The sequence below is a fragment of the Heteronotia binoei genome, chromosome 1 (genome assembly GCF_032191835.1).
Source record: "Heteronotia binoei isolate CCM8104 ecotype False Entrance Well chromosome 1, APGP_CSIRO_Hbin_v1, whole genome shotgun sequence".
Taxonomy (NCBI): Eukaryota; Metazoa; Chordata; class Lepidosauria; order Squamata; family Gekkonidae; genus Heteronotia; species Heteronotia binoei.
In genome coordinates this window covers 67,260,317-67,283,955 of record NC_083223.1, presented here as the reverse complement: position 1 = coordinate 67,283,955, position 23,639 = coordinate 67,260,317, and positions in this window count along the sequence as shown.

Genomic DNA, 23,639 nt, shown 5'->3' with positions numbered 1-23,639 from the left:
TCCAGATGTTTTTTGCCTACAACTCCCATCAGCTCCAGCCAGCATGGCCAATGGCTGGGGCTGATGGGAGTTGTAGGCAAAAAACATCTAGAGAGCTGCCGCTGGCCACCCCTGCTTTACATGGTACATCACACTCAAAGAAATTGCAAAAGCTAACAAGACCTACAATGCCAGATGTTGGAAATGCAAGAATATAGATTCAACATTGCCACCCCAGTCGGAATAATGAGACAGACAACAAAATATGGATTAAAGGGCAACTTTATTACCTTAAAATGGCAAGGGAAAAACAGTGGGGACAGGTTAAGCCAGGAGTCAACCAGACCACCTCCTTAACCTGGAACTGGGCGAGCCCCAGGCCCCGGGTGAGAGCCAACCCAACGGCTCAAACCCGGCCGGCCAGCGGAAGATCCATTCACCTGTGCTCCACCATCCCCCAAGCCGTGCAGCCCTGGATGTGGACAATTCCAAGTGACGGGATCCCAAGGCTCCCTGGAGCCAACCTTGGGCCGTACAGCTTAACGGTCACCCCAGGGACGCCATTCACCCAAATGGTGCAATGCCGCGGGAGCTCACCAATACCCCACACAACATGTTCCCAAAAATAAACAGCCACAGACAGAGCCAAGCCTCAGCTTAGGCGACTGTCCCCCACCTTACCAGGAACATGTTCTAGCCCCTGCCTTCATCAGCCACAAGGCCTTGTGCCCTTTAATAAAAACTGAACCCCATCATGCCTGTGCAAAACAACGCAACAGGCCTTTATGAATGGGTGCAACACATACAAAGCCCAACCCTCCTGCAGGGCTACCACAAGGCCCGCTGGCCTTCCTCCAGGCCTGCTCCAAACCTGCTGGGTCCCCAAGCTGCCCGCCCTAGCCAGCGCGGCAGCATGTCCGACCACAGGATGAGGAGGCCCAGGCATCATAACCCATCGCAGTGAAACCATCTTGGGCCTGAAATGAAAGGGGCCTTACCCTTGAGTAAGCCCAAATCATACTACCCCAAATGAATCACCGCTGATGTGGCGGGGAGGACAACCTTCCCCAAAGTGGACTGGGCCCCGACCACCTCATGCCCAGTCGGCCCCACGACTCAATGACAGCCCGCTCACTCTGGCCTCACTGAGAACCGACCGATGCCCAACGAGCAAGATGTGCCGTCCAGAAGATGATACTGTGGCCACCAATGAGGATCCGCCTCTTTTCCACGCCAGCCACAGCACCTAGAAAAGAAAAACCATTAGGACACCTCCCAACAGTGCAAATTTAAGCAGTATACAGGTGAAAACGTGTAATCACCCAATGAGCATGAATGCCATATGTAGGTACGATAATCACCAGATCTCCCCCGCCCTACCATACGAATGGCATCACCCTCGTAACCATAGCAGTAGCAGCTGATGCTACCCCACTCCTAATGAATGAATACTGAATTTCACGCCACCCAGGCCCGACTTTTCAAAAGCCCATCAAGTGATGGACCAAACTGAAACTTAGCCAAGTGGTTGGGGTTGTAATGATAAATAATGGACCCTGCAGCAGCCATTTCAACGGAACCTAATGTTCAAGGGCCAACACCGGACACAACTCCATTTGATCAGGGTTCTATTGTGGCCGTGCGAATCCTTTTTGCCTCTGATCAGACTTGAATCAATGACCCAGCAAAGAAAACTGCCCCTCTGAGAGCTTAACATCCCCCTGAATGTTCAGGCCACCGGGTCAGTGTGGAAGAGCGCCACTAGCTCAGACAACCAGGTAACCCTGAAAAAAGGCTGTCAAGGTGGCTGCATGAAAAAAAACGCCGATTAACAAAGAGCCACAAACCAGGACCCAGGTAGCATGGAGCCCACAGAGGATAGGTGGAAAAAATCACTGACGACCGTCCGCCGATCACCTCGCCACGCGTAACCGCCTTCCAACCTTTCACAATACGGAAATCTCCAGTTTTTTGATAGCTCCAGGCCCTGCCAAGGAAAGGCACCCGGCAAGCTGGCCCTTGATGGATTCCACCTAAAGGCCCGGCCCACATCAGCCAACACGAAACTGAAGCAGAAATTACTAGCCGCCCCAACTATACGACCTCTTCATGCTAGATACTATGGCATGGTGAATTGCCCTTCTACTTCCTCCGTCCAATCCGTCGCAATTCCGCTGGGATGCGCATGGGAAGAAGTCCGAGTTAGTTGACAAAAACGCACGTCCGTCGGCAGGATGGGGCGTCCGCCGCTCCGTTACTAATGCCTAGGACATGCTTAGCCAAACAAAACAATTAAGATGGGAACCTAAGGCAAGATTGTTGACGCCTGGACAACCTCCACGTTGTCACGCCCAAACACGCACCTTGTGGCTACTCAGAGCCCAGCCATCCCCTGGCTGATGTTCGGCACCACTGCCCCCGAAAAATATGCCAAAGCCAGTGGAGCCAACAACCTCCCAAACAATTTGCCCTGTGCCTCGAACTGCAGAACGTCTCTACCGAGGAAATACCGTTAAAAAACCCTCCGGGAGGTTTCCCACAATAAGGTCACTGCACACACCCACGGCCACTCAGATATAGTGATGCGGTAAACGCGGTGGCTGCCATATTGTTGCTATTTTTTGAAGAAGGGAGGCCCGCACCAGGGCCGCCGCCTTGCAACCAAGTTTAGGAGGCCCGCTAGCTACTGTAGCTCAAAGAGGGTGACCACGCTTAACCAACACCGCCGTCGCCCCCGCCTGCAGATTCCCCAACCAATCTAGCGGCAACTGGGGTTGCTGGCTCACTGTGTACCGCTCAATCCCCAAAAGAGTCAACACTGTAGCTGGGCCCAGCGAACTCAACTCGGACGGGATGGCATCGTTGACCAACCGCCCCCTGAGATAGGATAAACGGTGGGTGGCAGAAACTCCCCACAGCCTTCATAGGGGCGACCCCAAGAATGATGCCCGCAAATGTGAAACCAGAGGGGCCGTGAAAGGACCAAGAATTTGCCCCATAGGGCACTCCCACCTCTTCTTAGGCCTACCAACTTGCTATCAAAATCGCGCACCGACTATAAATTTGAACACGAAAATGGGGGACAAGGCCTTGATAGGAATTCCAACCTTCCTTAACTCGTGCCCAACTAACCTCTCATCTCCACACATGGAAACCTACATCCCCTGTCCAGGAACCTTAACTTGAATGGGGCTGGGCCCCTTTTTCAGATTACCGCCTGGGCCCACCCCCGGCCGTTTGTTGGCAACTTATGGCTTGGAACTATTACCAGCCATATAAGCTACCCCGCAACAGATCTCCAAGCCTGCCCACGCGGTCCTTACTGCCACACACATCTTGGGAGGTGAACTCCCGAAGAAAAAACCGCCGTGGCTGAACAGGCTGCCCCGCAAAATTGCGAGTGCTTGCAGCATAACAATCTTCTGAACCGGTGAGCCACCACAGCCGCTGCCCACTCAGCTCCCGCAAGGGACCAGGATTAATGGCCACTCACATACAGAACTGCTCCTACAATAAGTAATATTATAATACTAGAGAAAAAAAGGGGAGGGGGACGACCCTCCCAGTTAGGGCCCTGGCAATAACACATGCATAAGTGAAGAATCCAGGTAACGTAAAAGGCTGTGAAAAACATCCACATATAGCACTATAAGATGATCACCCGTCGGCATAGCTGGCTCCCAGCAGAGTAGTGCATGAGAAGCCACCTCCGTATAAGGGACCAGGGGGAGAAGAGAACTCCCAAGAACACGCACCCCACTGCTGAGCAGCCAAACATGAGGCAAAAGGGGGGGGCCTTCCAACCCCCCCCCAGCAGCCCATTCCCCACCGCCAAAGGCCCGGCCATGCATGCTACCGGCCTGCCCAACTCCACCTGACACCAAGTCCCAAACAAAAAGGGGGGGGGAACCGCTGAACTGATTTGGTGTCATAACTGAAGGGCCAAAATATATGAACATATGAAGCTGCCAATATACTGAATCAGACCCGTGGTCCATCCAATCATCGACGCCAAACCCCAAATGCCATCAAGTCACAACTAACTTTCGGCAGCCTTTCATGGAGTTTTCAAGGCCAGAGACAATCAGAGAAGCCTGCCTCTGCTTCGCAAACCCTTGACTACTCTGGTGGCTTCTACATCCAAGTCCCAACCAAGGCCGGCCCTGCCCAGCTTTCAGGATTAGACAAGATCAGGCTAGCCTGCATCACACAGGTGAAGATGGCGGTGGCTCTCCGGGTCTCAGGCGGGTGTTTTGCGCAAAGAAGTTCAGAGATGGCTTGCCATTGCTCGCCACTGCATAGCGACAGTGGACTTTCTTGGTGGTCTCCCATGCAATTGCTAACCAAGGCCAACCCTACTTAGCTTCTGAACCCTGCCAAGATCAGGCCAGCTTGGGCCATCCAAGTTGTGTCTATGCGTCTGGAAATCATGGCGGCTGCTGGAGACTGACCCCTGTAGGGAGCATGGAGGATGTACAGCGGTGTGCCGAATAAAAACCAGCCACACACTCCCAAGCCTGATGTTCCAGGGGGTCGCCCTTCCAAACCTTACCGAAGAACGACCCTACCCGGTCACTGAATTCTGACCAGGTCAGGCTTTCCAGAGCTATGCAGGTTAGGGCTGACCCTCGGCTTGCCAAGATGCTCCACCACCACAGGCACGTTGGCTACGTGGATGGGCCCGCCTAGGGTGGCCCTGCGTCCTGTCTCAGGCCCCCTGTACATGCTAAATCTTCAACCAAAATGGCTACAATCCCCTAATAAATGCCCAGCAGGCACTATAGATAGGGTGTAAATGGGGGGGGGGTGCTCTAAACCCTATGCCTACACCCAACACGCTTTTGTGGCCATGAATAAAGGTTTTTTGTTTTGTTGTTGTTGTTGTTGTTGTTTGTTTGTTTAAAACATGTTGTGCAAACACCGCGGTGCAACGGCGCCCCCAGAGTTGGAAGCAACCGGCGCCTACACCAGGGACCACCCCAGCATCATAACTCTGGCCTTCCTTGGAGGCCGCTTCAGCCCCAACAAGGCTACCATGAACTTCCCCGATGATATCCTCACTGCCTGGGAAAGGCCTGATACGAGCTGAGGGGGGGGGGTATATTAAAGGCTCCCCCTTTCAAATTGGCCAGGCTTCACGGCTTTCCACGCCGCAGTCCCACTTTAACTAGAGATGCCTGGGCTGAACCCTTGGCCCTCTCTATACCAAGCAGATGTCCCACCCCTAATTAACGGCAGTCCTGGACCTTCCGGACCAGCGACTGCAGGTCCGGCAAACCTTTCCACCGAGCCTCGGTAGCACGCCGCTTCTCCTGCCACGCGCCGAAATAAACCCCCACAAAAAGGGGGGGGCGGAATTCGCTGGGCCGCGGCTCCTCGAAGCGCTGATAACCCCCCCGCAAAAGGGGGGGGAGAAATCAGCTGGGCCGCGGCTCCCGAACCGCGGCACAGGCACGCACGACTCCCTGGCGTGTAAAACACGCCGAAAACCCACCCGCGCTCAGGGCCAGCAGACCGCACAGCAGATGTGCGGCTGACCGGCCGAGAGCGCAAGCATGAACTGCGCCACAAGAGGCGGGGCCGGCCTTAAAAGGCTGCCCACACCTCCTCCTCCAAAGGAACCGTCCACTGTCTCCTCCTTCCGGGGAGGCAATGGGCGGCCCCCAGCCTAAGGCAGCCGATTGGCTGCTCGCCTGGGTAGGGCCGAATTCTATCTTATGTGGTGATTTTGCAACAAAGCCAAAAAATATTGGCTAAAGATCCATAAAGAAATACAAAAGATATTAAAAGTTAACTTCCCAATGAATCAAAAAAATATGCTACTAGATTACTGTCTAATGTATCAAAAATACTGAACTATTTAAAATACATGGTGACAAAGGCAAGAGTGCATCTAAATGGAAAACTGAAATATACCCAAAATTGATTGACTGGAAAAATTAATTAACTGATTATATGACAATGGCAAAGCTAACATCTTACTTGTACAACAGACAGGAATCTAAATTTCAAGAAAAATGAAATGCATTTTTTGCACATATTGATCAAAATTATGTTGGAAAGCTTTAAATATTAAAATAAGAATAAAATGATAAAGCCCAGAAGCCCAGAAGGATAAAGTCCAAAAGGATTAAGAGACAGCATTGAGCAACATAGGTTTAAAATGTTTATGCTTACAATGTCCCAAGGTCAGAAATGTTAGAATAATTGTATGCAGACCAAACCAAAAGTATATAAGTAATTTGTACATAACAAATTAAGAGCTTTTCAACAACTTTATGGATAGAAAAATGTTATTAGTTACAATTTATTAGACAGTATTGATGATTATAAATGATGGCTTTTCTCTTTGTATGCTTTTGTCGACCAAAATAAGACTGCTTATGTATAAATGAAACTCTGTGGTATTTGTCTTATCTAGCCTTTTTAAATGTTTGGATTGTTTATATAAAAATAAAAACATACTATCCAGATGTTTCTATACATTTTCTCAGTTATCCCCTAGTAGTTCTGTTAAGTATCTATGGCTACTTGAAGAAGGTGATCCATACTCTCTGATTAGATGAATACATGTGTGTTGGGGTGGGGGTAGCAAGATTTGAAGAGACAGAGGGGCAGACAGAGTGGTATGTGTATGCTGAAACATAATGGTGGTACAGGAACTCTTGTTTTCTTTCTTGGGATATGTGGAGTAGTAGATCAACCTAATTTAAGCGTGTTTCTCCCTTGACCTATGTCAGGGGTGGCTAATGGTAGCTCTTCAGATGTTTTTTGCCTACAACTCCCATCAGCCGCAGCCATTGGCCATGCTGGCTGGGGCTGATGGGAGTTGTAGGCAAAAAACATCTGGACCACCCCTGACCTATGTGATTCTTGTATTGCCACCAGGCTTCAGTATGGCTGCCCAGACCCTAGCTGGGGCAGGAAATCTCCTGCCTCCATTTTCTGCCACAGCCCAAAGTGACAGTGGGAGAATTTTTTTTTTTTTTTAAAAAGCCTGCAATGCCAGCTGCAGCATCATGTGACTTTCAATCAAAAATTGAAGCAAAATTGAAGGGTAACTCTAGGAATTGCCAGATAGTGTTTTAGGTGATTCCTACAGCTACTTCAATTTTTAAATCAAAAGTGATGCTGCAGCAAGCATTGTGGGGACCCCATGTTCCCTCTCATTCACAGCTCTCCTGCCAGTTACCAGGGACTGACAACCCTAGGCTCCAGTGCTCTCCCTTCCCAAGTGTTACTATGTGTGTGGACTACATATTTCCAGGGCTTTTTTTGAGCAGGAACACACAGGAATGCAGTTCCAGCTGCCTTTGTGTCAGAGGGTGTGCCCTAATATGCAAATGAGTTCCTGCTGTACTTTTTCTACAAAAAAGTTCCTTATGAAACAGTGATGTCAAGGGGTGTGGCCTAATATGCAATATGAGTTTTGCTGGGTTTTTCTGCAAAAAAGCCCTGCATATTTCTTAATTAGATGTGAGCCAGTAAGGCTGGATAGATGGTCAGCTCCAAGAAGCTGATAGATCTGGATGATTTTTCAGTTAGTAAGGATGGCTAACTAGTTTCATTCCTTGTTTAACTGTGGAATTTTCTGGTATTTCAGAGTATGCTCTTCCATCTTGCAGAATCAATAATGCATCTAGGTTTACTGAAGAGCTGTGGGTGATAAAGTGTTTGGGCAGAAAATTTGAATGCAACTGAAGAAAAAATCAAAATGAATGTGACCAACTGCAGGAGAACTCAAAATGAATGTGACCAAACACAGAGTATCTCCATACCACACTGTCCAGTGAAGTTTTTTTTCAAGTTATGAGGAGCTTTCATCCTGTGCCTCTGGAGATATAGACTTAGAAAATGTTCAGATCCACTTTAACACTTTTTGCAGTGCATAAAATCACGTCTATCTGCCATGGCCTAAATGCCATGATTAGCTTGGTTTAATCTCAGGTTGCTATTGGAGTGCAGTCTGGTCCTAATTATATGAGTGACTTCTAGTTGGTGAGACCTGAAAAAGTGGACAAACAGCTTAGAAATGTATGGCCCACAATTTCTATGCTCAACCCTTGCATTTCATACTGTCAAGACAGGTTGGGTCACGGGTGACCAGGAGGTAATAAATGCTCTCTCTTTTAGATGGTATAATTCCAAACACTTTGAAAGAGGAGGCTAGATAGATACAGGGATCCCATTATTATTATGCTGAAAGATCTGTACTGTCTGCCTATTTGTTTCAAGGCAAAATTCTTCTTGGGCCTTAAATAATTTGGGGCCTATATTGTCCAGCCTGCCAGTTAAGATCCTTCTCACAGATCTTGTTCCTGTGCTCCCTCTTGCAAAGGTGAGCTTTGTAGTGACCAAGGACATGACTTTTTCAATGGTGGCACCATACATGTGTTATGGTTTCCCTCTTGAGGCTCAGCTGACATCTACTCAATTGTCTTTTAAGTGCCAAGACAAAATATTTCTGCATAAACTTTTAGGGTGTTGCATTTTTTTTTTTAAAAAAATATTACAGTCCAGTCCTAGCCTGATACCCATTTGTTTTTAGACTGTTATATTGTTTTTAGATAGTATACTGTTTTATTATATGTATTTGATTTTAACCTTATTGATTGTTGGTACCCGCTCAGAGCCCATTTGGGAAATAGCAGGCTATAAATAAAAAATAATAAAGATAAAGGTAGTCCCCTGTGCAAGCACCAGTCATTTCTGACTCTGGAGTGACAATGCTTTCATATTTTCAAGGCAGACTTTTAATGGGGTGGTTTGCCATTGCCTCCCCCAGTCATCTACACTCCCCGCCCCCCCCCCCAGCAAGTTGGGTACTCATTTTACCGACCTTGTAGGGATGCAAAACTGAGACAACCTTGAGCCGGCTACCTGAATCCAGCTTCTGCCAGGATTGAACTAAGGTTGTGAGCAGAGTTTGGACTGCAGTACTGCAGCTTACCACTCTGCTCCACAGGGCTCTTTTATATGTGTTGCCTTGAGCAGGTCCTAGTTAGGTGGAATATAATTTTTCTAACAATATAAAGGACTAAAGTTAGTTCTTCATACTTAATACAGAAGTATGCCCACAGGTAGCAGAGCAGATTTTTTGATTTATATCAAAAGGAGATTTGTTGCATTTTTTTTTTTTTTAGGTTATGCAAACTAGCTTTTATCTTTATAGCACAATTCCTTATGGTGTTGTTACATGCCAATAAAGGATAACTGACTGACTGGCTGAATTTCGAAGTCTTCTAGGTGTTTTACCTTCTTCCTGTTTACTTTCTTCCTTATGGTATCAGTATTCTGACCCAGTTACTGTATAATGGTGGCCACCTTGTGAACTTTGTATTACAAAAAGTGCTAATAGGTTTTTGGTATTCTAATGTAATCCCTATTCAGGTATCTAGCCTTATTATGAATTAGGCCTGAACCTCTTAGAGTGCTCCAGTGATATCTCCCTGCCAGCCTTTTCCTTCTGAACAAGCTTATTCTTGTGAAATACTTGAAGGAGTTAATGGATCTTGAAGAACGCTTTCCTTCACTGACCAGAGTCAGAACCTAATCCCTGATTAGAATTCAGGGTATTTGCAGATTCCAATTTAATTAATTTGAATCTCTCTGTTTCATAGTATGTCTAAATGGCTCCATCAGATCATTTTTTTTTTTACTAATGGATACATCCAAATTCTGTAAGTCATTAGTCTCAGTCTTCAAAATTGAAGCTTAGTCTTCAAATTGAGTTTGGTAGTTTTAAAAATCCCAGACAATGAACTTTTTAAAGCCAGGTATAAGTCATTGTAACAATCACAGTTGCAGCTCTATAAGAAAAGCTGTGATTTTAAATTTTTCCTGTTTGATTTTCACAAATATAATTCAAGATTAGAAATAAAGAAATGAAAAACTTCCATCAGGGAAAGAGAGGGAGCGACAGAAAGTTCATAAAAAATAAGGGCTCTGTATTTCCACAATGTGTGAAATAGAGTGAACCATTTGAGTATGTCCAGGGTTAGAGGCTTATTGTGCTAGAGTTATGAAAATAAGGAGCATTACAAATGAAATCCCTGTAAAAAGATGGATTCATATCCACCACACCACCCAGCATGGAGATACACTTTGAAGTGCTAAATTCATTATGATGGTACTTCAACTGTGTACCCCAACTCTGTAAAATCTCATTCTAGGCAAGCACATGAAGATTCTATTTCTGAGGCTTGTCCAGTGCCTTTGGTTCACCAATGAATTGAATTATTATTCACAGCACCAGGGTATATGCACCTTCGTTCAACTAAATGAACTATCAAATCTCCATAATGACAGTAAAAATGGTTGACTATTGCCATACTTCTCAGTATCTCTAAAGGGAGTTGGAGCACTCTTTCCTTTTGCTCTCTTTCTTTCTGTGTCTCTTTTAAAGCCATCTGCCCAATGAGCTTCACTCCAAGGACAGTGAAATATAATAAAACAGCAGAAATTCCAGACACATTACAATCATAAAACCAAAAGATCAGTTACAGGCGCCATTATGAATGGCTACAGTTCTTAATTTAGCTCTTTAGAAAGAAAAGAGTATTTTACCTTAAGGATATTTATTTTATAGAATGATGATACGAAGACAGAGCTGGCTTTATAATATCAGAGTCTGGGGCCTTTTTATGAAGTTATATTCAGTAGCGCTGTCAGAATATTAATAGTAAAGTAGTATAAAACTTCTACATGTGCTTCCTCATTTACCTTGGTGTCTAACTGGAAATACTTTTTAAAATTCAAAATATTAGTTCTACTTTACTTAAATTTATTCTATTAAAAGTTTCTTCATAAGAATAATCGAGCCTGTGATTTGAAAAGTTTAGGTATGTAACTTATCCTCACTTGCCAATATCTTTAATTCTCTCCTGATTAATTATATGGCTCTTTTAAGGTCTCTTGGCATGAAGTTATCATTTAATTTGATTTTTAAAATATATTGTCTTTTAAACTATAGGCAGTTTCAAAACTATAAGAGCAAGGAATACATTTTATACATGCCCAAAAGGTCATTAAATTTAATCAAAAGTTTTTTTTTTAAAGTATACAGAAATATTGACTGGTTCTAATATTTACATGGATTAAGGTGTTAAAGTATATTCTTTCCACAGTGTTCTTTCCCAGTCTCATTTTCTTTTACATAAATGCTTTCTTCCAAAACTTTTCTTTGCCATAAGCAGGAGAACATAACACACACATTCTTCTCCTGTTGAGGCAAATAGCAGCTCCGAAAGAGGGAAGAGTATCTATGGTTTCCCCAGTGCTTCAGCTAAATCCAGTTTGGACTGCTGTTCACAAAAAAAAAAAAATAAATAAACCTAGAACTTGGACCTCCATCTTGCATAAGGGTACCTATGAGCTGCAATGATAAAATATTTCAAACTAGTATTTAAAGCAGGGATGTTGAGCCCCATTCCCTTCCCTGAGCCACTTGTGGGAAGGGCGGGATATAAATCTTAAATAAATAAATAAATAAATAAATTTGTTATGAGGCCACTGTGGTTTTTGGCCACTGTGTGACACAGAGGGCGTTTTCGCACTGACCTTCTAGTGGTGCGACCACCCTCTTCACACCGGAGGATCTGCCCGGATTTCGCACAAGAAGCGCCGGCACACCCAAAAGAGCCGGCGACTTCCGTCGCGAAACCCGCTCAAACGGAAACCGCCAAGAAGCAGGAAAACGTTTGAGCGGGTTTCGCGACGGAAGTCGCCGGCTCTTTTGGGTGCGCCGGCGCTTCTTGTGCGAAATCCAGGCAGATCCTCCGGTGTGAAGATGGTGGTCATGCCACTAGAAGGTCAGTGCGAAAACGCCCAGAGTGTTGGACGGGATGGGCCATTAGCCTGATCCAACATGGCTTCTCTTATGTTCTTATGAGGGATGGAACGGACATAAACTTTGTCTGGCCAGGCCATGTGTATAATAAAAAGTAATGCTTGGTAGCAGAGATATAAACTTTATAAAGGACACAGATAAACCAATTAAATATTTTTTAAAAAAACTTTAAAATATAAACATATTTAAAACAGTAACACTCTTGCAATATTTTGTTTAGCAGTCTTTGATAGCTGATACTTACCAAACGAATTATTAAAGGGCTGGAGCACTTTCCCTATGAAGAAAGGTTGAAACGCTTGGGACTCTTTAGCTTGGAGAAACATCGACTGCAGGGTGACATGATAGAGGTTTACAAGATTATGCATGGGATGGAGAAAGTAGAGAAAGAAGTACTTTTCTCCTTTTCTCACAATACAAGAACTCGTGGGCATTCGATGAAATTGCTGAGCAGACAGGTTAAAACGGATAAAAGGAAGTACTTCTTCACCCAAAGGGTGATTAACATGTGGAATTCACTGCCACAGGAGGTGGTGGCGGCCACAAGTATAGCCACCTTCAAGAGGGGTTTAGATAAAAATATGGAGCACAGGTCCATCAGTGGCTATTAGCCACAGTGTGTGTGTATATATAAATTTTTTTGCCACTGTGTGACACAGAGTGTTGGACTGGATGGGCCATTGGCCTGATCCAACATGGCTTCTCTTATGTTCTTAAACCTTTCCCACCACCCTTAAAAGATGGCTGACTAAAATGAAAAGCTGTAAAACAAAGTTGGGGGAATTGTTGGGTTTGCAAATGCAATTTTTAAAAATAAAACATCAAGAAAAAGCACAAGGATCACAGCAGGATGGAGAGAGACAGAGAATGATCTAAGCCTAGGAAAACATGAAATGGCTGGACATTGCAAGCTTTTCCCTCTCTCCAGGTCTACTCAAAGTTGCAGTGGCAGTCCCAAGGTCACAGTTTTGTTTTGGTTTTTTTTTTTTGTAGCGTGGTTTGAGATAATAATTTTGGTTGTCCTCTTCAGCACTTGTTCTGCATTTGAGTCCCACATTTGGAGGGGTGTGTGTTAAAACTAATATTCCTCTGCAAAACTAGAGTTCCTTGAGTTTGTAGAACTCTACATTTTAACTGTGGTTAACTTAATGGATTTTCCATTAAGCTTTCTAGGACCAGATAGACTAATCTGGGAATAGAAAATCTATTCCACATTTTCTTTGCAACCTTTTTGGTGCGTTGGAGTGTATTTCAAAGGAACCCAGAAGAGCTTCTGCTGGTGAAGAGGAGCTAGGAAGGTTGGCAGCACTGCTCTCTGCTTCCTGTTCTCAGCAGCAGCTCTAGCTTGAACTCCGAAGGGTAAGGACAGGCAGGGGAATGGGCAGGGGGGAGAAGAGAGTTGCAAACCAGATTAAATCCCTGGGTGGGCCAGTTTTGGCCTATGGGCCATACATTTGACACCCCAGATTTAGACCATTGTTGTCAATGTCTTTGAATATTTTAGGTCAGGATGTGATAGGCAGCCCACATCTGCCTACCATCATTTGAATGATTCCTTCCTGACTCCAAATTCATATAGCATGTTGTTATTGCTTTGTTTATCCTCCTATGTATAAGATGTGCCAAGTAGTGCCAAGCATCATCCTCTTCCTTTGGTTGATGCTGTTTAGCACCCAGGGTATTCCCTCCCAACCCATCCCACCATACAATCAGTGATGAATTGTTGCAGGAACAGCCCATGATAGCATGATGCCTCAGGGTATTCACTGATTTGTGCTACCTATAATTAGCATCCCCTCTATTCTGAGCCCCAGAGAGCACTGAGGTCAGTAGGAAAAAACAGACTGACTACCCCTGGGCCAAGAGAAGTTAAACTACAGAACACCCGCTCACGGGCCTTCTCGGCTGCGGCCCCATATCTCTGGAACCAACTTCCAGAGGAGGTGCGGGCCCTGCGGAACCTTGATCAGTTCCGCAGGGCCTGCAAGACCACTCTTTTTAAATTAGCTTTTATGAACAGCTGAAGTACAATTTTACAACGAAGAAAATCCGCCATTAGCACTAACTAGAATAGTGTCAATGATAATGTTATAGTTTGTTTTAATTAATGTTCTACTGGTTTTTAAGGTTAAGTTAATGCTTAATTTAATGTTCTTAATGTAATGGTTTTAATTAATGCACCATTGGTTACTATGTTGTTTATTAATGTTTTATTTATTAATGTACCATTGGTCACTGTGTTGTTAGCCGCCCTGAGCCTGCTTCGGCGGGGGAGGGCGGGGTACAAATAAAATTTATTATTATTATTATTATTATTATTATTATTATTATTATTATTATTATTATTATTATTATTATTATCATCACTAGTTATAGATGGAGCAGTCCATATTTGACCAACAGGTTCCATGTTGCTCCTAGTAAGGGTAGGTAGGTCAACAGTGTATAACAAATGTCTGCATGGGGAAGCAGGGAAAATGCTTTTAATGCTCCTCCTACAGAATGGGTAATTAATTTTCCTCACCAATCAGGGACAACCCTAAAAAGGACTGGGAGGACAATAGCATCTCTGGTCCAAATGGTCATGGATATATTTGCCTATAAGAGCCAGCTGGTTTCCATAGGGTCTTTTTTTTAAAAGTCAATCCAACACAGTAGCCTCTTCTATTTTATTTTAAGCTATGAATTACACTTTTGTTTTCAAAAAAGACACACATTTTCTACCCAATTAGATATTTTATCCTGGACTGGTGTGTCTGGATAAGATTGGAGGCCTGTTCCACTCTGATATGCTTCTGAATAAATATGTTACAGAAGGCATATTTCATTTTGTGTATCCACAGTTTCTTTCTAAAATATATGCATTTCATTTTGTAACAAATGTGTTTTATTACACAGTATATATAATTTCCGTATGTGTATCTGTTTGAAAAGATGAATTATGTCTCTAATGGCACCTCAACCTCTTCCTTCTTTAAAATTAAATCAAGCACAATCTGTTTATCTGTGTCTGCTTTCTCTCGTATATAATAATGATGGCAGAGAAATGCATTTTCATCATGTCCTTCAGAAGAACTAAAACATTCTCTTCATAACCAAAAATTCATGCTGATAAAGCAGCAACTATATATTTGTAATACTTTTAATGCAGAAAGATTGAATATAATGACCTACCTCATTCTTCTCAGAAAGAGAAATAAAAGCCCAAGGTTGAGATTCTTTCTCTCTGTCAGTGTACCCATAGTTTTCATAAACAATGCTTTTAATGTTCTTTACCACTTCATACAATAGTCTTGGGATTTCATTATCACGTCTCCATTGTTCTCCCCATGTTCTTCACACTATTCCCATCACATTAAGCTCCCTTCCTGATATCAACAGCAGCCTTCATTTTACAGAATAAAAGTGTCATTATTCCGACCTGGTTCAGGCAATTGCAGAACAGTATTCTTTTCAATAAGGCTCTTTAATTTATGAATGATACAAATTTTGATCCCCAGTGACAGGATATTAACTTTCTTCTAATGACGGAAGCCATAGGAAGTGTTGTACTTAAATTGTAGATGAAAGTTAAGAAATGCTATGTGACTCTGGCTCACTTGTATTAATTAGATAAACCTATTACTGATATAATTTGCCTGTCTTTTACCTTTCACAGTCTGTGACTATGGAGCTTAAAACTAAAATACTACAGCTGCTTTAGGGTTGCCAGTTCCAATTCAAGAAACATCTGGGGACTTTTGGGGTGGAGCCAGGAGTAAGATTGTGACAAGCATGATTGAACTCTAAAGGGAGTTCTGGCCATCGCATTTAAAGGGACCGCATACCTTTAAATGTTTTCCCTTCATTGGAAATAATAAATGATAGCGACACCTTCTTTTGGGGGCTCATTGAATTGGACCCCCTAGTCCAATCTTTTTGAAACTTGGAGGGTGTTTTGATGAGAGGCTATGCTGCAAATCTGGTGCCTCTACCTCAAAAAACAGCCCCCCCAGATACCCACAGATCAATTCTCCATTATACCCTATTGGTATTTATAGGGAATAATGGAGCGCCCAGCAGACATTTCCCTCCCCCCACACCACTTTTTCTGATAATTCTGAAGCAGGCGGAGGACCTCAAAATGGGGGGAATCCCCTGCCTCCACGTAGGGATTCACCAAGGGCGTTTTCGCACTCACCTTCAGTCGGCGCGACCCCCCTCTTCACCGCGTAGGATCTGCGCGGATTTCGCACTAAATGCCGCGGAGCAGCCGGAAGAGCCGGAAGCTCCCGGCGCAAAAGCCGCTCAAACGTAAACCGCCAAAAAGCAGTTTCCGTTTGCGCGGCTTTTGCGACAGGAGTTTCCGGCTCTTCTGGCTGCTCCGCGGCATTTAGTGCGAAATCCGCGCAGATCCTGCGCGGTGAAGAGGGGGGTCACGCTGGCTGAAGGTGAGTGCGAAAATGCCCCAAGAGAAAACTGTGCTTCTATCGTTCAAAATGCACCAGTCTTAATAAAATAATTCATACTATGTACAATACAACATGAATTCCAGCAAGCTGCTAATACTTCTTTATGAACATACGTAAGTGTAACAAAATGTACAATACATATACATAGTTGCAACCTTGTAAGTCCACAATGCCTATACATGAGTTTAAAAGTCCAGTGTATTCACAAAAATCAGTATTAGGCAAGGTAACAAAATAATATGCTCCAGAAAAACTACAAGTTGGACACGCTTTCGTGTGAGGAAACGACCCCTCTTTTCCCAATATTATAGTCACAAGCGCAGTTGCCAGGGCGCCTGGAGAAGTGAGCTTGCACCCGTCTGGCCAGAGAGTGCGAGTAAAGCCATCCAGGAACCAAATAAGACTCATGTGTACGAGCAGCATAAGTGTGCTGGCATTCTAAACAGGCACAGAGTGCTTGCCAACATACATGAACGTTTCCCCCGTCACTGAGCGGGCCCGCCATGGTGAGGAAGAAGCTGCGCCGCCACGGAGCTGTCCAGGCGACCGGTGTTGAAGCGCTAAGCATGGAAACCACTGTGTTTCGCTAACACCACTTGTAGCCATCTTCCTGCCAGGCTGGACTTCATTCCCTCCTAGGGGGAATCTCACATACGCATCCTGAGTCATTCCTAGCCCGCAAGCAACCCATCCGTGTTATGAATGAATTAACAGCCCGACTGTTGATCCTAATTGCTCAGCAATATCCTGAACAATAACTCTTGCCTAGGAGATGATGAGAAAAGAGGAAGAATCTCTCCTGCCACATCCAAGCCTTTTGTCTACACCGGGGATACCTAGGCCAATATTTGATTCCCTATTGTCACATTCCCAGATAATCCCATCTCATCCCAAGCACCCAGCCATCTCCATACTGATACCACCGGAGCCGCCTCAGGCCCTGTCGCAACCTGGAAGTTTCCAGGATGCCCAGGACGAAGGTGAAGTTCATTGGTCAAAGCAAACACCCAATCAGGTGTCACCAAAGACTCACCATTGGTTCAGCCGATGTCCAGCCTTCGTGGTCATCAGCAGAACCTCCCATCTCCCCTCCCAGTCACCTCCCATCCCCTCGGGACTTAGGTGACTCTTTATAACCTGTGGACTAGCTACCCACAGGTGTGCTTCTATTCAGCAACCCATTTACCACTGTGTAGATACATCCCCGATTCCTGATCAGTTTCGGGCCCTTCCCCCATTCCCTCAACTGTCGCCTTCGAAGTCTTCCTTGGAGTCTGCGAGAGGTAATATCGCCCTGTATGTCTACCCTTATATGTACCCCTATCGATCTATCTATATTTCCTAGACCTGTGTGAATGTGTGATTGTTTTGTATTTTTATCTTGTGTGAAAGAACTATTATTCCAAATAAATTACAATTGATTTTATTAAATTAGAGTCCTTTTATTGAGCATTTACTATCTGGATGGTTGAACCTGGTATACATTTGGTAAAAAGATTCCTATTAAGCCGGGTGTCCACCTAACTAATTCCCCAACCTCGTTTTGAGGGCATTTCGGCTTACATTCGGTAATGGGCGTGTTTCGACGGCATATCTTCATCCATGTGGGGATTGGCAACCCTAAAATGCTTACTGTAGATGAAAATACAGTAGATTATAGGGAGCCAATAATTTTTGGCCAGGTAACAAAACCATACATCTACCCGTGAACATGCAGGTGTGATGTTAAACCAAAGAAAAGTGAGCTGAGACTTGTACTTGGCCAGATACACTGGAAACAAGTTGAGCCCCAACAGTAGTACCAGTGCCTCAGGAGACTTAACAGTGAGGAGGTGTGTCAAAGCCCCTGGTGGCTGGCGAGCTGCCCACTCTCCTAATCCAGGGATTGTTATGCAGGTGCACCTACTATTCAATGGACAAGGTAGGTGGGTGGGGAGGGGGAACCCTCAGAAAGGTTCAGGAGCTGTGCTCCTGTGAGCTTCTGCTGAATTCAAGGCCTGGCTAGAAGGAACACAACAGCACTAATATACCAAGGTCTGGGTCAGTGAAACTAGATGACACATACAGGGGGGAATAGAGATGAAGGGTAAAAGTATTTTCTCTTATTTTGCTTTTCTTTCCAAACACAAAACGTATACAGTTCCCCTTGAATTTTACACTTCAACTGTCTGCTGTACTGATTCAAGAGCTCCAGATAAACATATAGTCAATCAAGTTAGGATTTGGGGGAGGGGAAGAAAGAAATTGGCAATTTCCTCTAGGCTTGCCAATTTTGCAGGCTCCTTTCCACCCCATCAGCTAGCTGGTGGGGGGAAGCTCTGCCCCCACAGCCCCCATCTGCCTTTCCACTTTAGAACTAGAGGAACCTTGAAAAGGCTTTCTTTCTGGATAGTGTGTCTGTGCCTTTAAATCTAGGACCCAGGCAGGCTGAACGGGGGCAAGTGAGCCGGTAGAACAAGATGGCTGCTCCCAGTTAGTTTAGAAGCTGTAGCAGTCCAGACCCTCTGTTTTTTTCACAATCCTTTTAGAAGTCGTTTGCATAGTAAAGGAGGACTAGAACCTTTGCTTTCTCTGTGTTAGTGTGATAGAACTTGGAACTCCAGCAACTCATGAGTAAATTGCCCCAGTGAGACTACACAAGTGTGGGATTGTGGATGGTTTATTTTGGCTGCTCTCTCTTTCTGTGTGTGTGTGTGTGTGAGTGAGAGAGAGAGAGAGAGAGAGAGAGAGAGAGAGAGAGAGAGAGAGAGAGAGAGAGAGAGAGAGAGAGAGAGAATGAGTTAGGGTTGTCAATCCCCAGGTGGGGGCAGGGGATCCCCCGGTTTGGAGGCCCTCCCCCACTTTAGGGTCATCAGAAAGTGGGGGAGGGATGTCTCTTGGTCACTCCATTATTCCTTATTGAGATCAATTCCCATAGGGAATAATGGAGAATTGATCTGCGGTTATCTGAGGCTCTAGGAGGATTGTTTTTTGAGGTAGTAGCATCAGATTTTCAGCATAGCTTCCAGTACCTTGCTTCAAAACACCCTCCAAGTTTCAAAAGGATTGGACCAGGGGATCCAATTCTATGAGTCCCAAAAGAAGCTGCCCCTATCATTCTTTATTACCAATGGAGGGAAGGTATTTAAAAGGTGTGAATTGGACTTGGGCAACCCTAATTTCCCCTCATCCATTTTCTACTTGCCTACTAGTTTAAGCAGCTTGTGTGTGTGTGTAAGTGCTGTCAAGTCACTTCCAATTCATGGTAACCCCATGAATTAAGGACCTCCAAATCCTATTGCAAATAGCTTTGCTCTGGTCTTGTGATCTGAGGGCCGTGGCTTCCTAAATTGAGTCAATCCATCTCATGTTCAGTCTTCCTCTTTTTCTGCTGCCTTCAATATTTCCTGGCATTATTGTCTTTTCCAGTGGCTACTGTCTCTTCATAATGTGACCAAATTATGATAGCCTTAGTTAAGTCATTTTAGCTTCCTTTTGGGTGATGATTGAGTCAAGGAATAGTTATTAAAAAAGCAATTTCAGTTTCTTCATTCTCAACTTTAGTCATTAATTTTGTCTTCCTGATGTTCAGCTGTAATTCTGCTTTGGCACTTTTTGCTAGGGGTGTGTAGGGAAAAAAAATGTTAAAATTCAGTTTTGGGTTGATTAAACAAAAAAAAAATCGTTATTCCCTTGGAAAGCTGAATCTCATATTAGGTAAAGGAAAAAAACCAAAAAAAAAAATCAGTATTCCCAATTTTTTTTGGCTTCATTATACTTTATGGGCCATTTTAGACAATGGAAAAATTCCATAGAGTACATTCCATGGGCTGGGGGGGAAGGGGTTTGAGCGAGAGGCACAAAATTTTCTGGGTCTCTCTCCAAAAGAACCCTCAAGTTTCAAAAACATTGGACCAGGGGGTCCAATCCTGTGGGCACCCAAAGAGGGTGTCCCTATCCCAATTGAAATCAATGGCTGTGAAAATTCCATTGGTTTCAATTGTGGGGAAAAATGACTAAGGTCAAATAAATCCAAGTGGGCAGCCATGTTGGTCTGAAGCAGTAGAACAAAGCAGGAGTCAAGTTGCACCTTTAGGACCAACCAATTTTTATTCAGAATGTAAACTTTTGTGTGCTCTCTAAGCACACTTCATCATACCTGATCCTCTCGTCTGATGAAGTGTGCTTAGAGAGCACATGAAAGCTTATGTTCTGAATAAAAATTGGTTGGTCTTAAATGTAGACTTGACTCCTGCTTTGTTCTAATGTCAAATAAGAGAATCTCTTACCTAAAAAAGTTTTTTTTTTTTCCAGTCAGCAGCAGAACCAGTGCATGTGCCCAGCAGAGGCAATCCTACTATGGCATTGCCAAAAAACAACAACAACAAAAAACCCAACAGGACAAAGATCAAATTGGGTAGGAGGGATTTCCTGGGGAACCATTGTTGCCAATCTCCAGGTGAGGGCTGGAGTGCTCTCCAGGTAGCAGAGATCAGTTCCCCTGAAGAAAACAGCTGCTTAAATTAGGGTTGTCAGCCTCCAGGTGGGGCTTGGAGATCTCCTGCTTTTAAGATCTTATTTGGCCTACTTATGGGGGAAGTGCTAAAGCTCTATGCCAACACTGTTACTCAAAAGATTTCCTGTCTCAGACCCTAATTATTTTTAAAAGCCTAATAATAGCCCTAACTAAGTTGTAAAAACCCAGAAGCACCTACTGAGCAACACGTAGGGTGTTTTCGCACTGACCTTAATCAGCAGCGACACCCCTCTTCACCGCGCAGGATTGGCGCGGATTTTGCACTAATTGCCGTGGAGCACCCGGAAGAGCCGGAAAGTCCCACGGCTTTTGCGGCGCAAATGGAAACTGGTTTTTGGCGGTTTCCGTTTGCGCCGCAAAAGCCGCGGGACTTTCCGGCTCTTCCGGGTGCTCTGTGGCAATTAGTGCGAAAACCGCGCCGATCCTGCACGGTGAAGAGGGGCATCGCTTCTGATTAAAGTCAGTGCGAAAACGCCCTCAGAGTAATACAAAAGGCAAACAGCATTCAGTCAGGTCCAGCACAGAGCAGTTGCTGAAATAGCAAGTCACACAGTCTCAGGCAGCAGACCAACCAGCTGTTCTTGCCCCTGAAAAGCAACCTTCTGGAAATCAAAAATTTAAAAACCTCTTCTAGCAGCACCCACTAAGCAGAAATCTACAACTGGCCTCCCCCTGAAAAAGCAACCTTGTAGGACTGAGAAACTTACAATAACGTGTATTAACACAGCTGGTGAAGTGCAGTAGAATAAATCTGCACAAAAACACAATAGTCACCCATTACACAACTAGACCTAAGACTCAGAAACAGTCCAAGTCCAACAGGATATTTTTTTTAAAAAATCTGTGAAACAACTGTTGTTATCTAGGCTAACTGCAGGCCTCAGTCAAGCAAGCCAACCACATGAACAAGTGCTATGAAGGCAGACAGGAAGACCTTCACACATAACCTGGGCAGGCAGCCCACACAGCAAAAAACAGAAAACCAGGAGCACTGCTGTCTCAAACCTTTTAAGAAATTCCAAGGCAGAACCCCAAAAACAAAATGCAAAAATCTCAATAATATCAATAACAAGGCAGGCAGCCACAGGGCATTCCACCAGCACAGCACCAGCTCAAGAAGGCCAGGGCAGGCCAGGCCCCGCACAGAGAAAGTACAACAAACAGCACAAACCCCAATAGGCCCCCCCAACAAAGCAATTAAACTTTAAAAAAAAAAACACCTAGGCAAGGCAGCCTGCCCCCCAACCCAAAGCAGCCCCCCTATAACAGCCCTTCTTTTAACCCAGTAGGCAATTTTTTTTAAAAAAAAAAAATCTAAGATAAAAATATATTTAAACTTTGTCAGACAAACCAGGAGATGTCTTCTTCCTCCAGCAAGGGATAGGAGTCAGGGAGCAGGATATTAGAATCATAGAGTTGGAAGGGATCTCCAGGGTCATCTAGTCCAACCTCCTGCACAATGCAGGAAACTCACAAACACCTCCCCCTAAATTCACAGGATCTTCATTGCTGTCAGATGGCCATCTAGCCTCTGTTTAAAAACCTCCAAGGAAGGAGGTTTCCTCCAGAAATGTCCAAGGAATTCAGTAGCAGGCAGCACAGCAAACCAGCATGGAATCTGACAGATTGCTTTTATGCTCTCTGGCCATGCACAGATTTTCAAAATGTGAAAAATCCTGTGACCGGAACGAATTTCTGTTGCCCCATTGGCCAGATTGCCCATCTCTCCCCCGCAATCTGCTGGCCACTAGCAGCCCAATCTTCTACAACAGCCTTACAAAGGAAAGCAAATTTAGCTATAGTGTATAATTAAGGAAACACAAAGAAGGTTGGGCGTGATACATTACATACTAGCCTTGTTTTTAACCTATTGCTTTATTCCAGAAGTCCATTAGTTTCCTATCCATTCCTGAGTATGTATGAAATTATAAATATTAACCAATCTTGAGCATTTATTATTTACAGCCAGGTAAAAAACTTGTTGCAGCAATCTTGCAAATGCAATTCCTCCCCCCCCACCCCGCCGCCCATTGTCCTGACTTGAGTTAATCTTTACTGATAAAACAACTTGATGGCTGACTGGTCTTTGTTCAAGCCTTGAGGATTGAGAGGAACACATTCAGAGTAAATTCAGACCTCTTAGTGATTCTAAATGTAGAGACAAAAGATTCCCCTGAAGTATGAAAGGAAGAGGATGTTCATTGTTAAGATTGTAATGTTCTTCCCTTCCCCCAGTCACCCTTCTGATTCTTGGGGGGGGGGGGGGGGGGCGGGGGGCCAAACTTTTTAGACTTTCCCCAGAATTCTCTAATTCGGCTGCTGAATCAGATCAGCGAATTTGATTCGTCTTTTTATAAGCCTAAAAATGCTGAAAAGGGTATATTTTCCAAACTAATGTTTACCAAATGCACACCCCTACTTTCTGCTTTCACCTTCATCAGTAGTCATTTCAAGTCTTCACTATTTTCTGCCAGTAATGTGTTGTTTTCTACATATCTCAAATTGTTATTGTTCCTCCCACAAATTTTCACTCTACCATTTAAATCCAATATAGCTTTTCTCATTATATGTTCTGCATATAGATTGAAGAGATATGGAGATGAAATGCATAATTATCTGACACCTTTGCAGACTGGAAACCAATCTGTTTCTCCATATTCTGTCCTAACAGTAACTTCTTTTCAAGAGTATCGGTTACACATCCAACAATCATATGTTATGACACACCTGTTTATTTTAATAACACTCATAGCTTTCATGATCTATGGTGTAAAAATCTTTTTTGTAATCTGTGAAACATAAACTGATTTTTTTCTGAAATTGTTTTTTATGCTCCAATAACCCA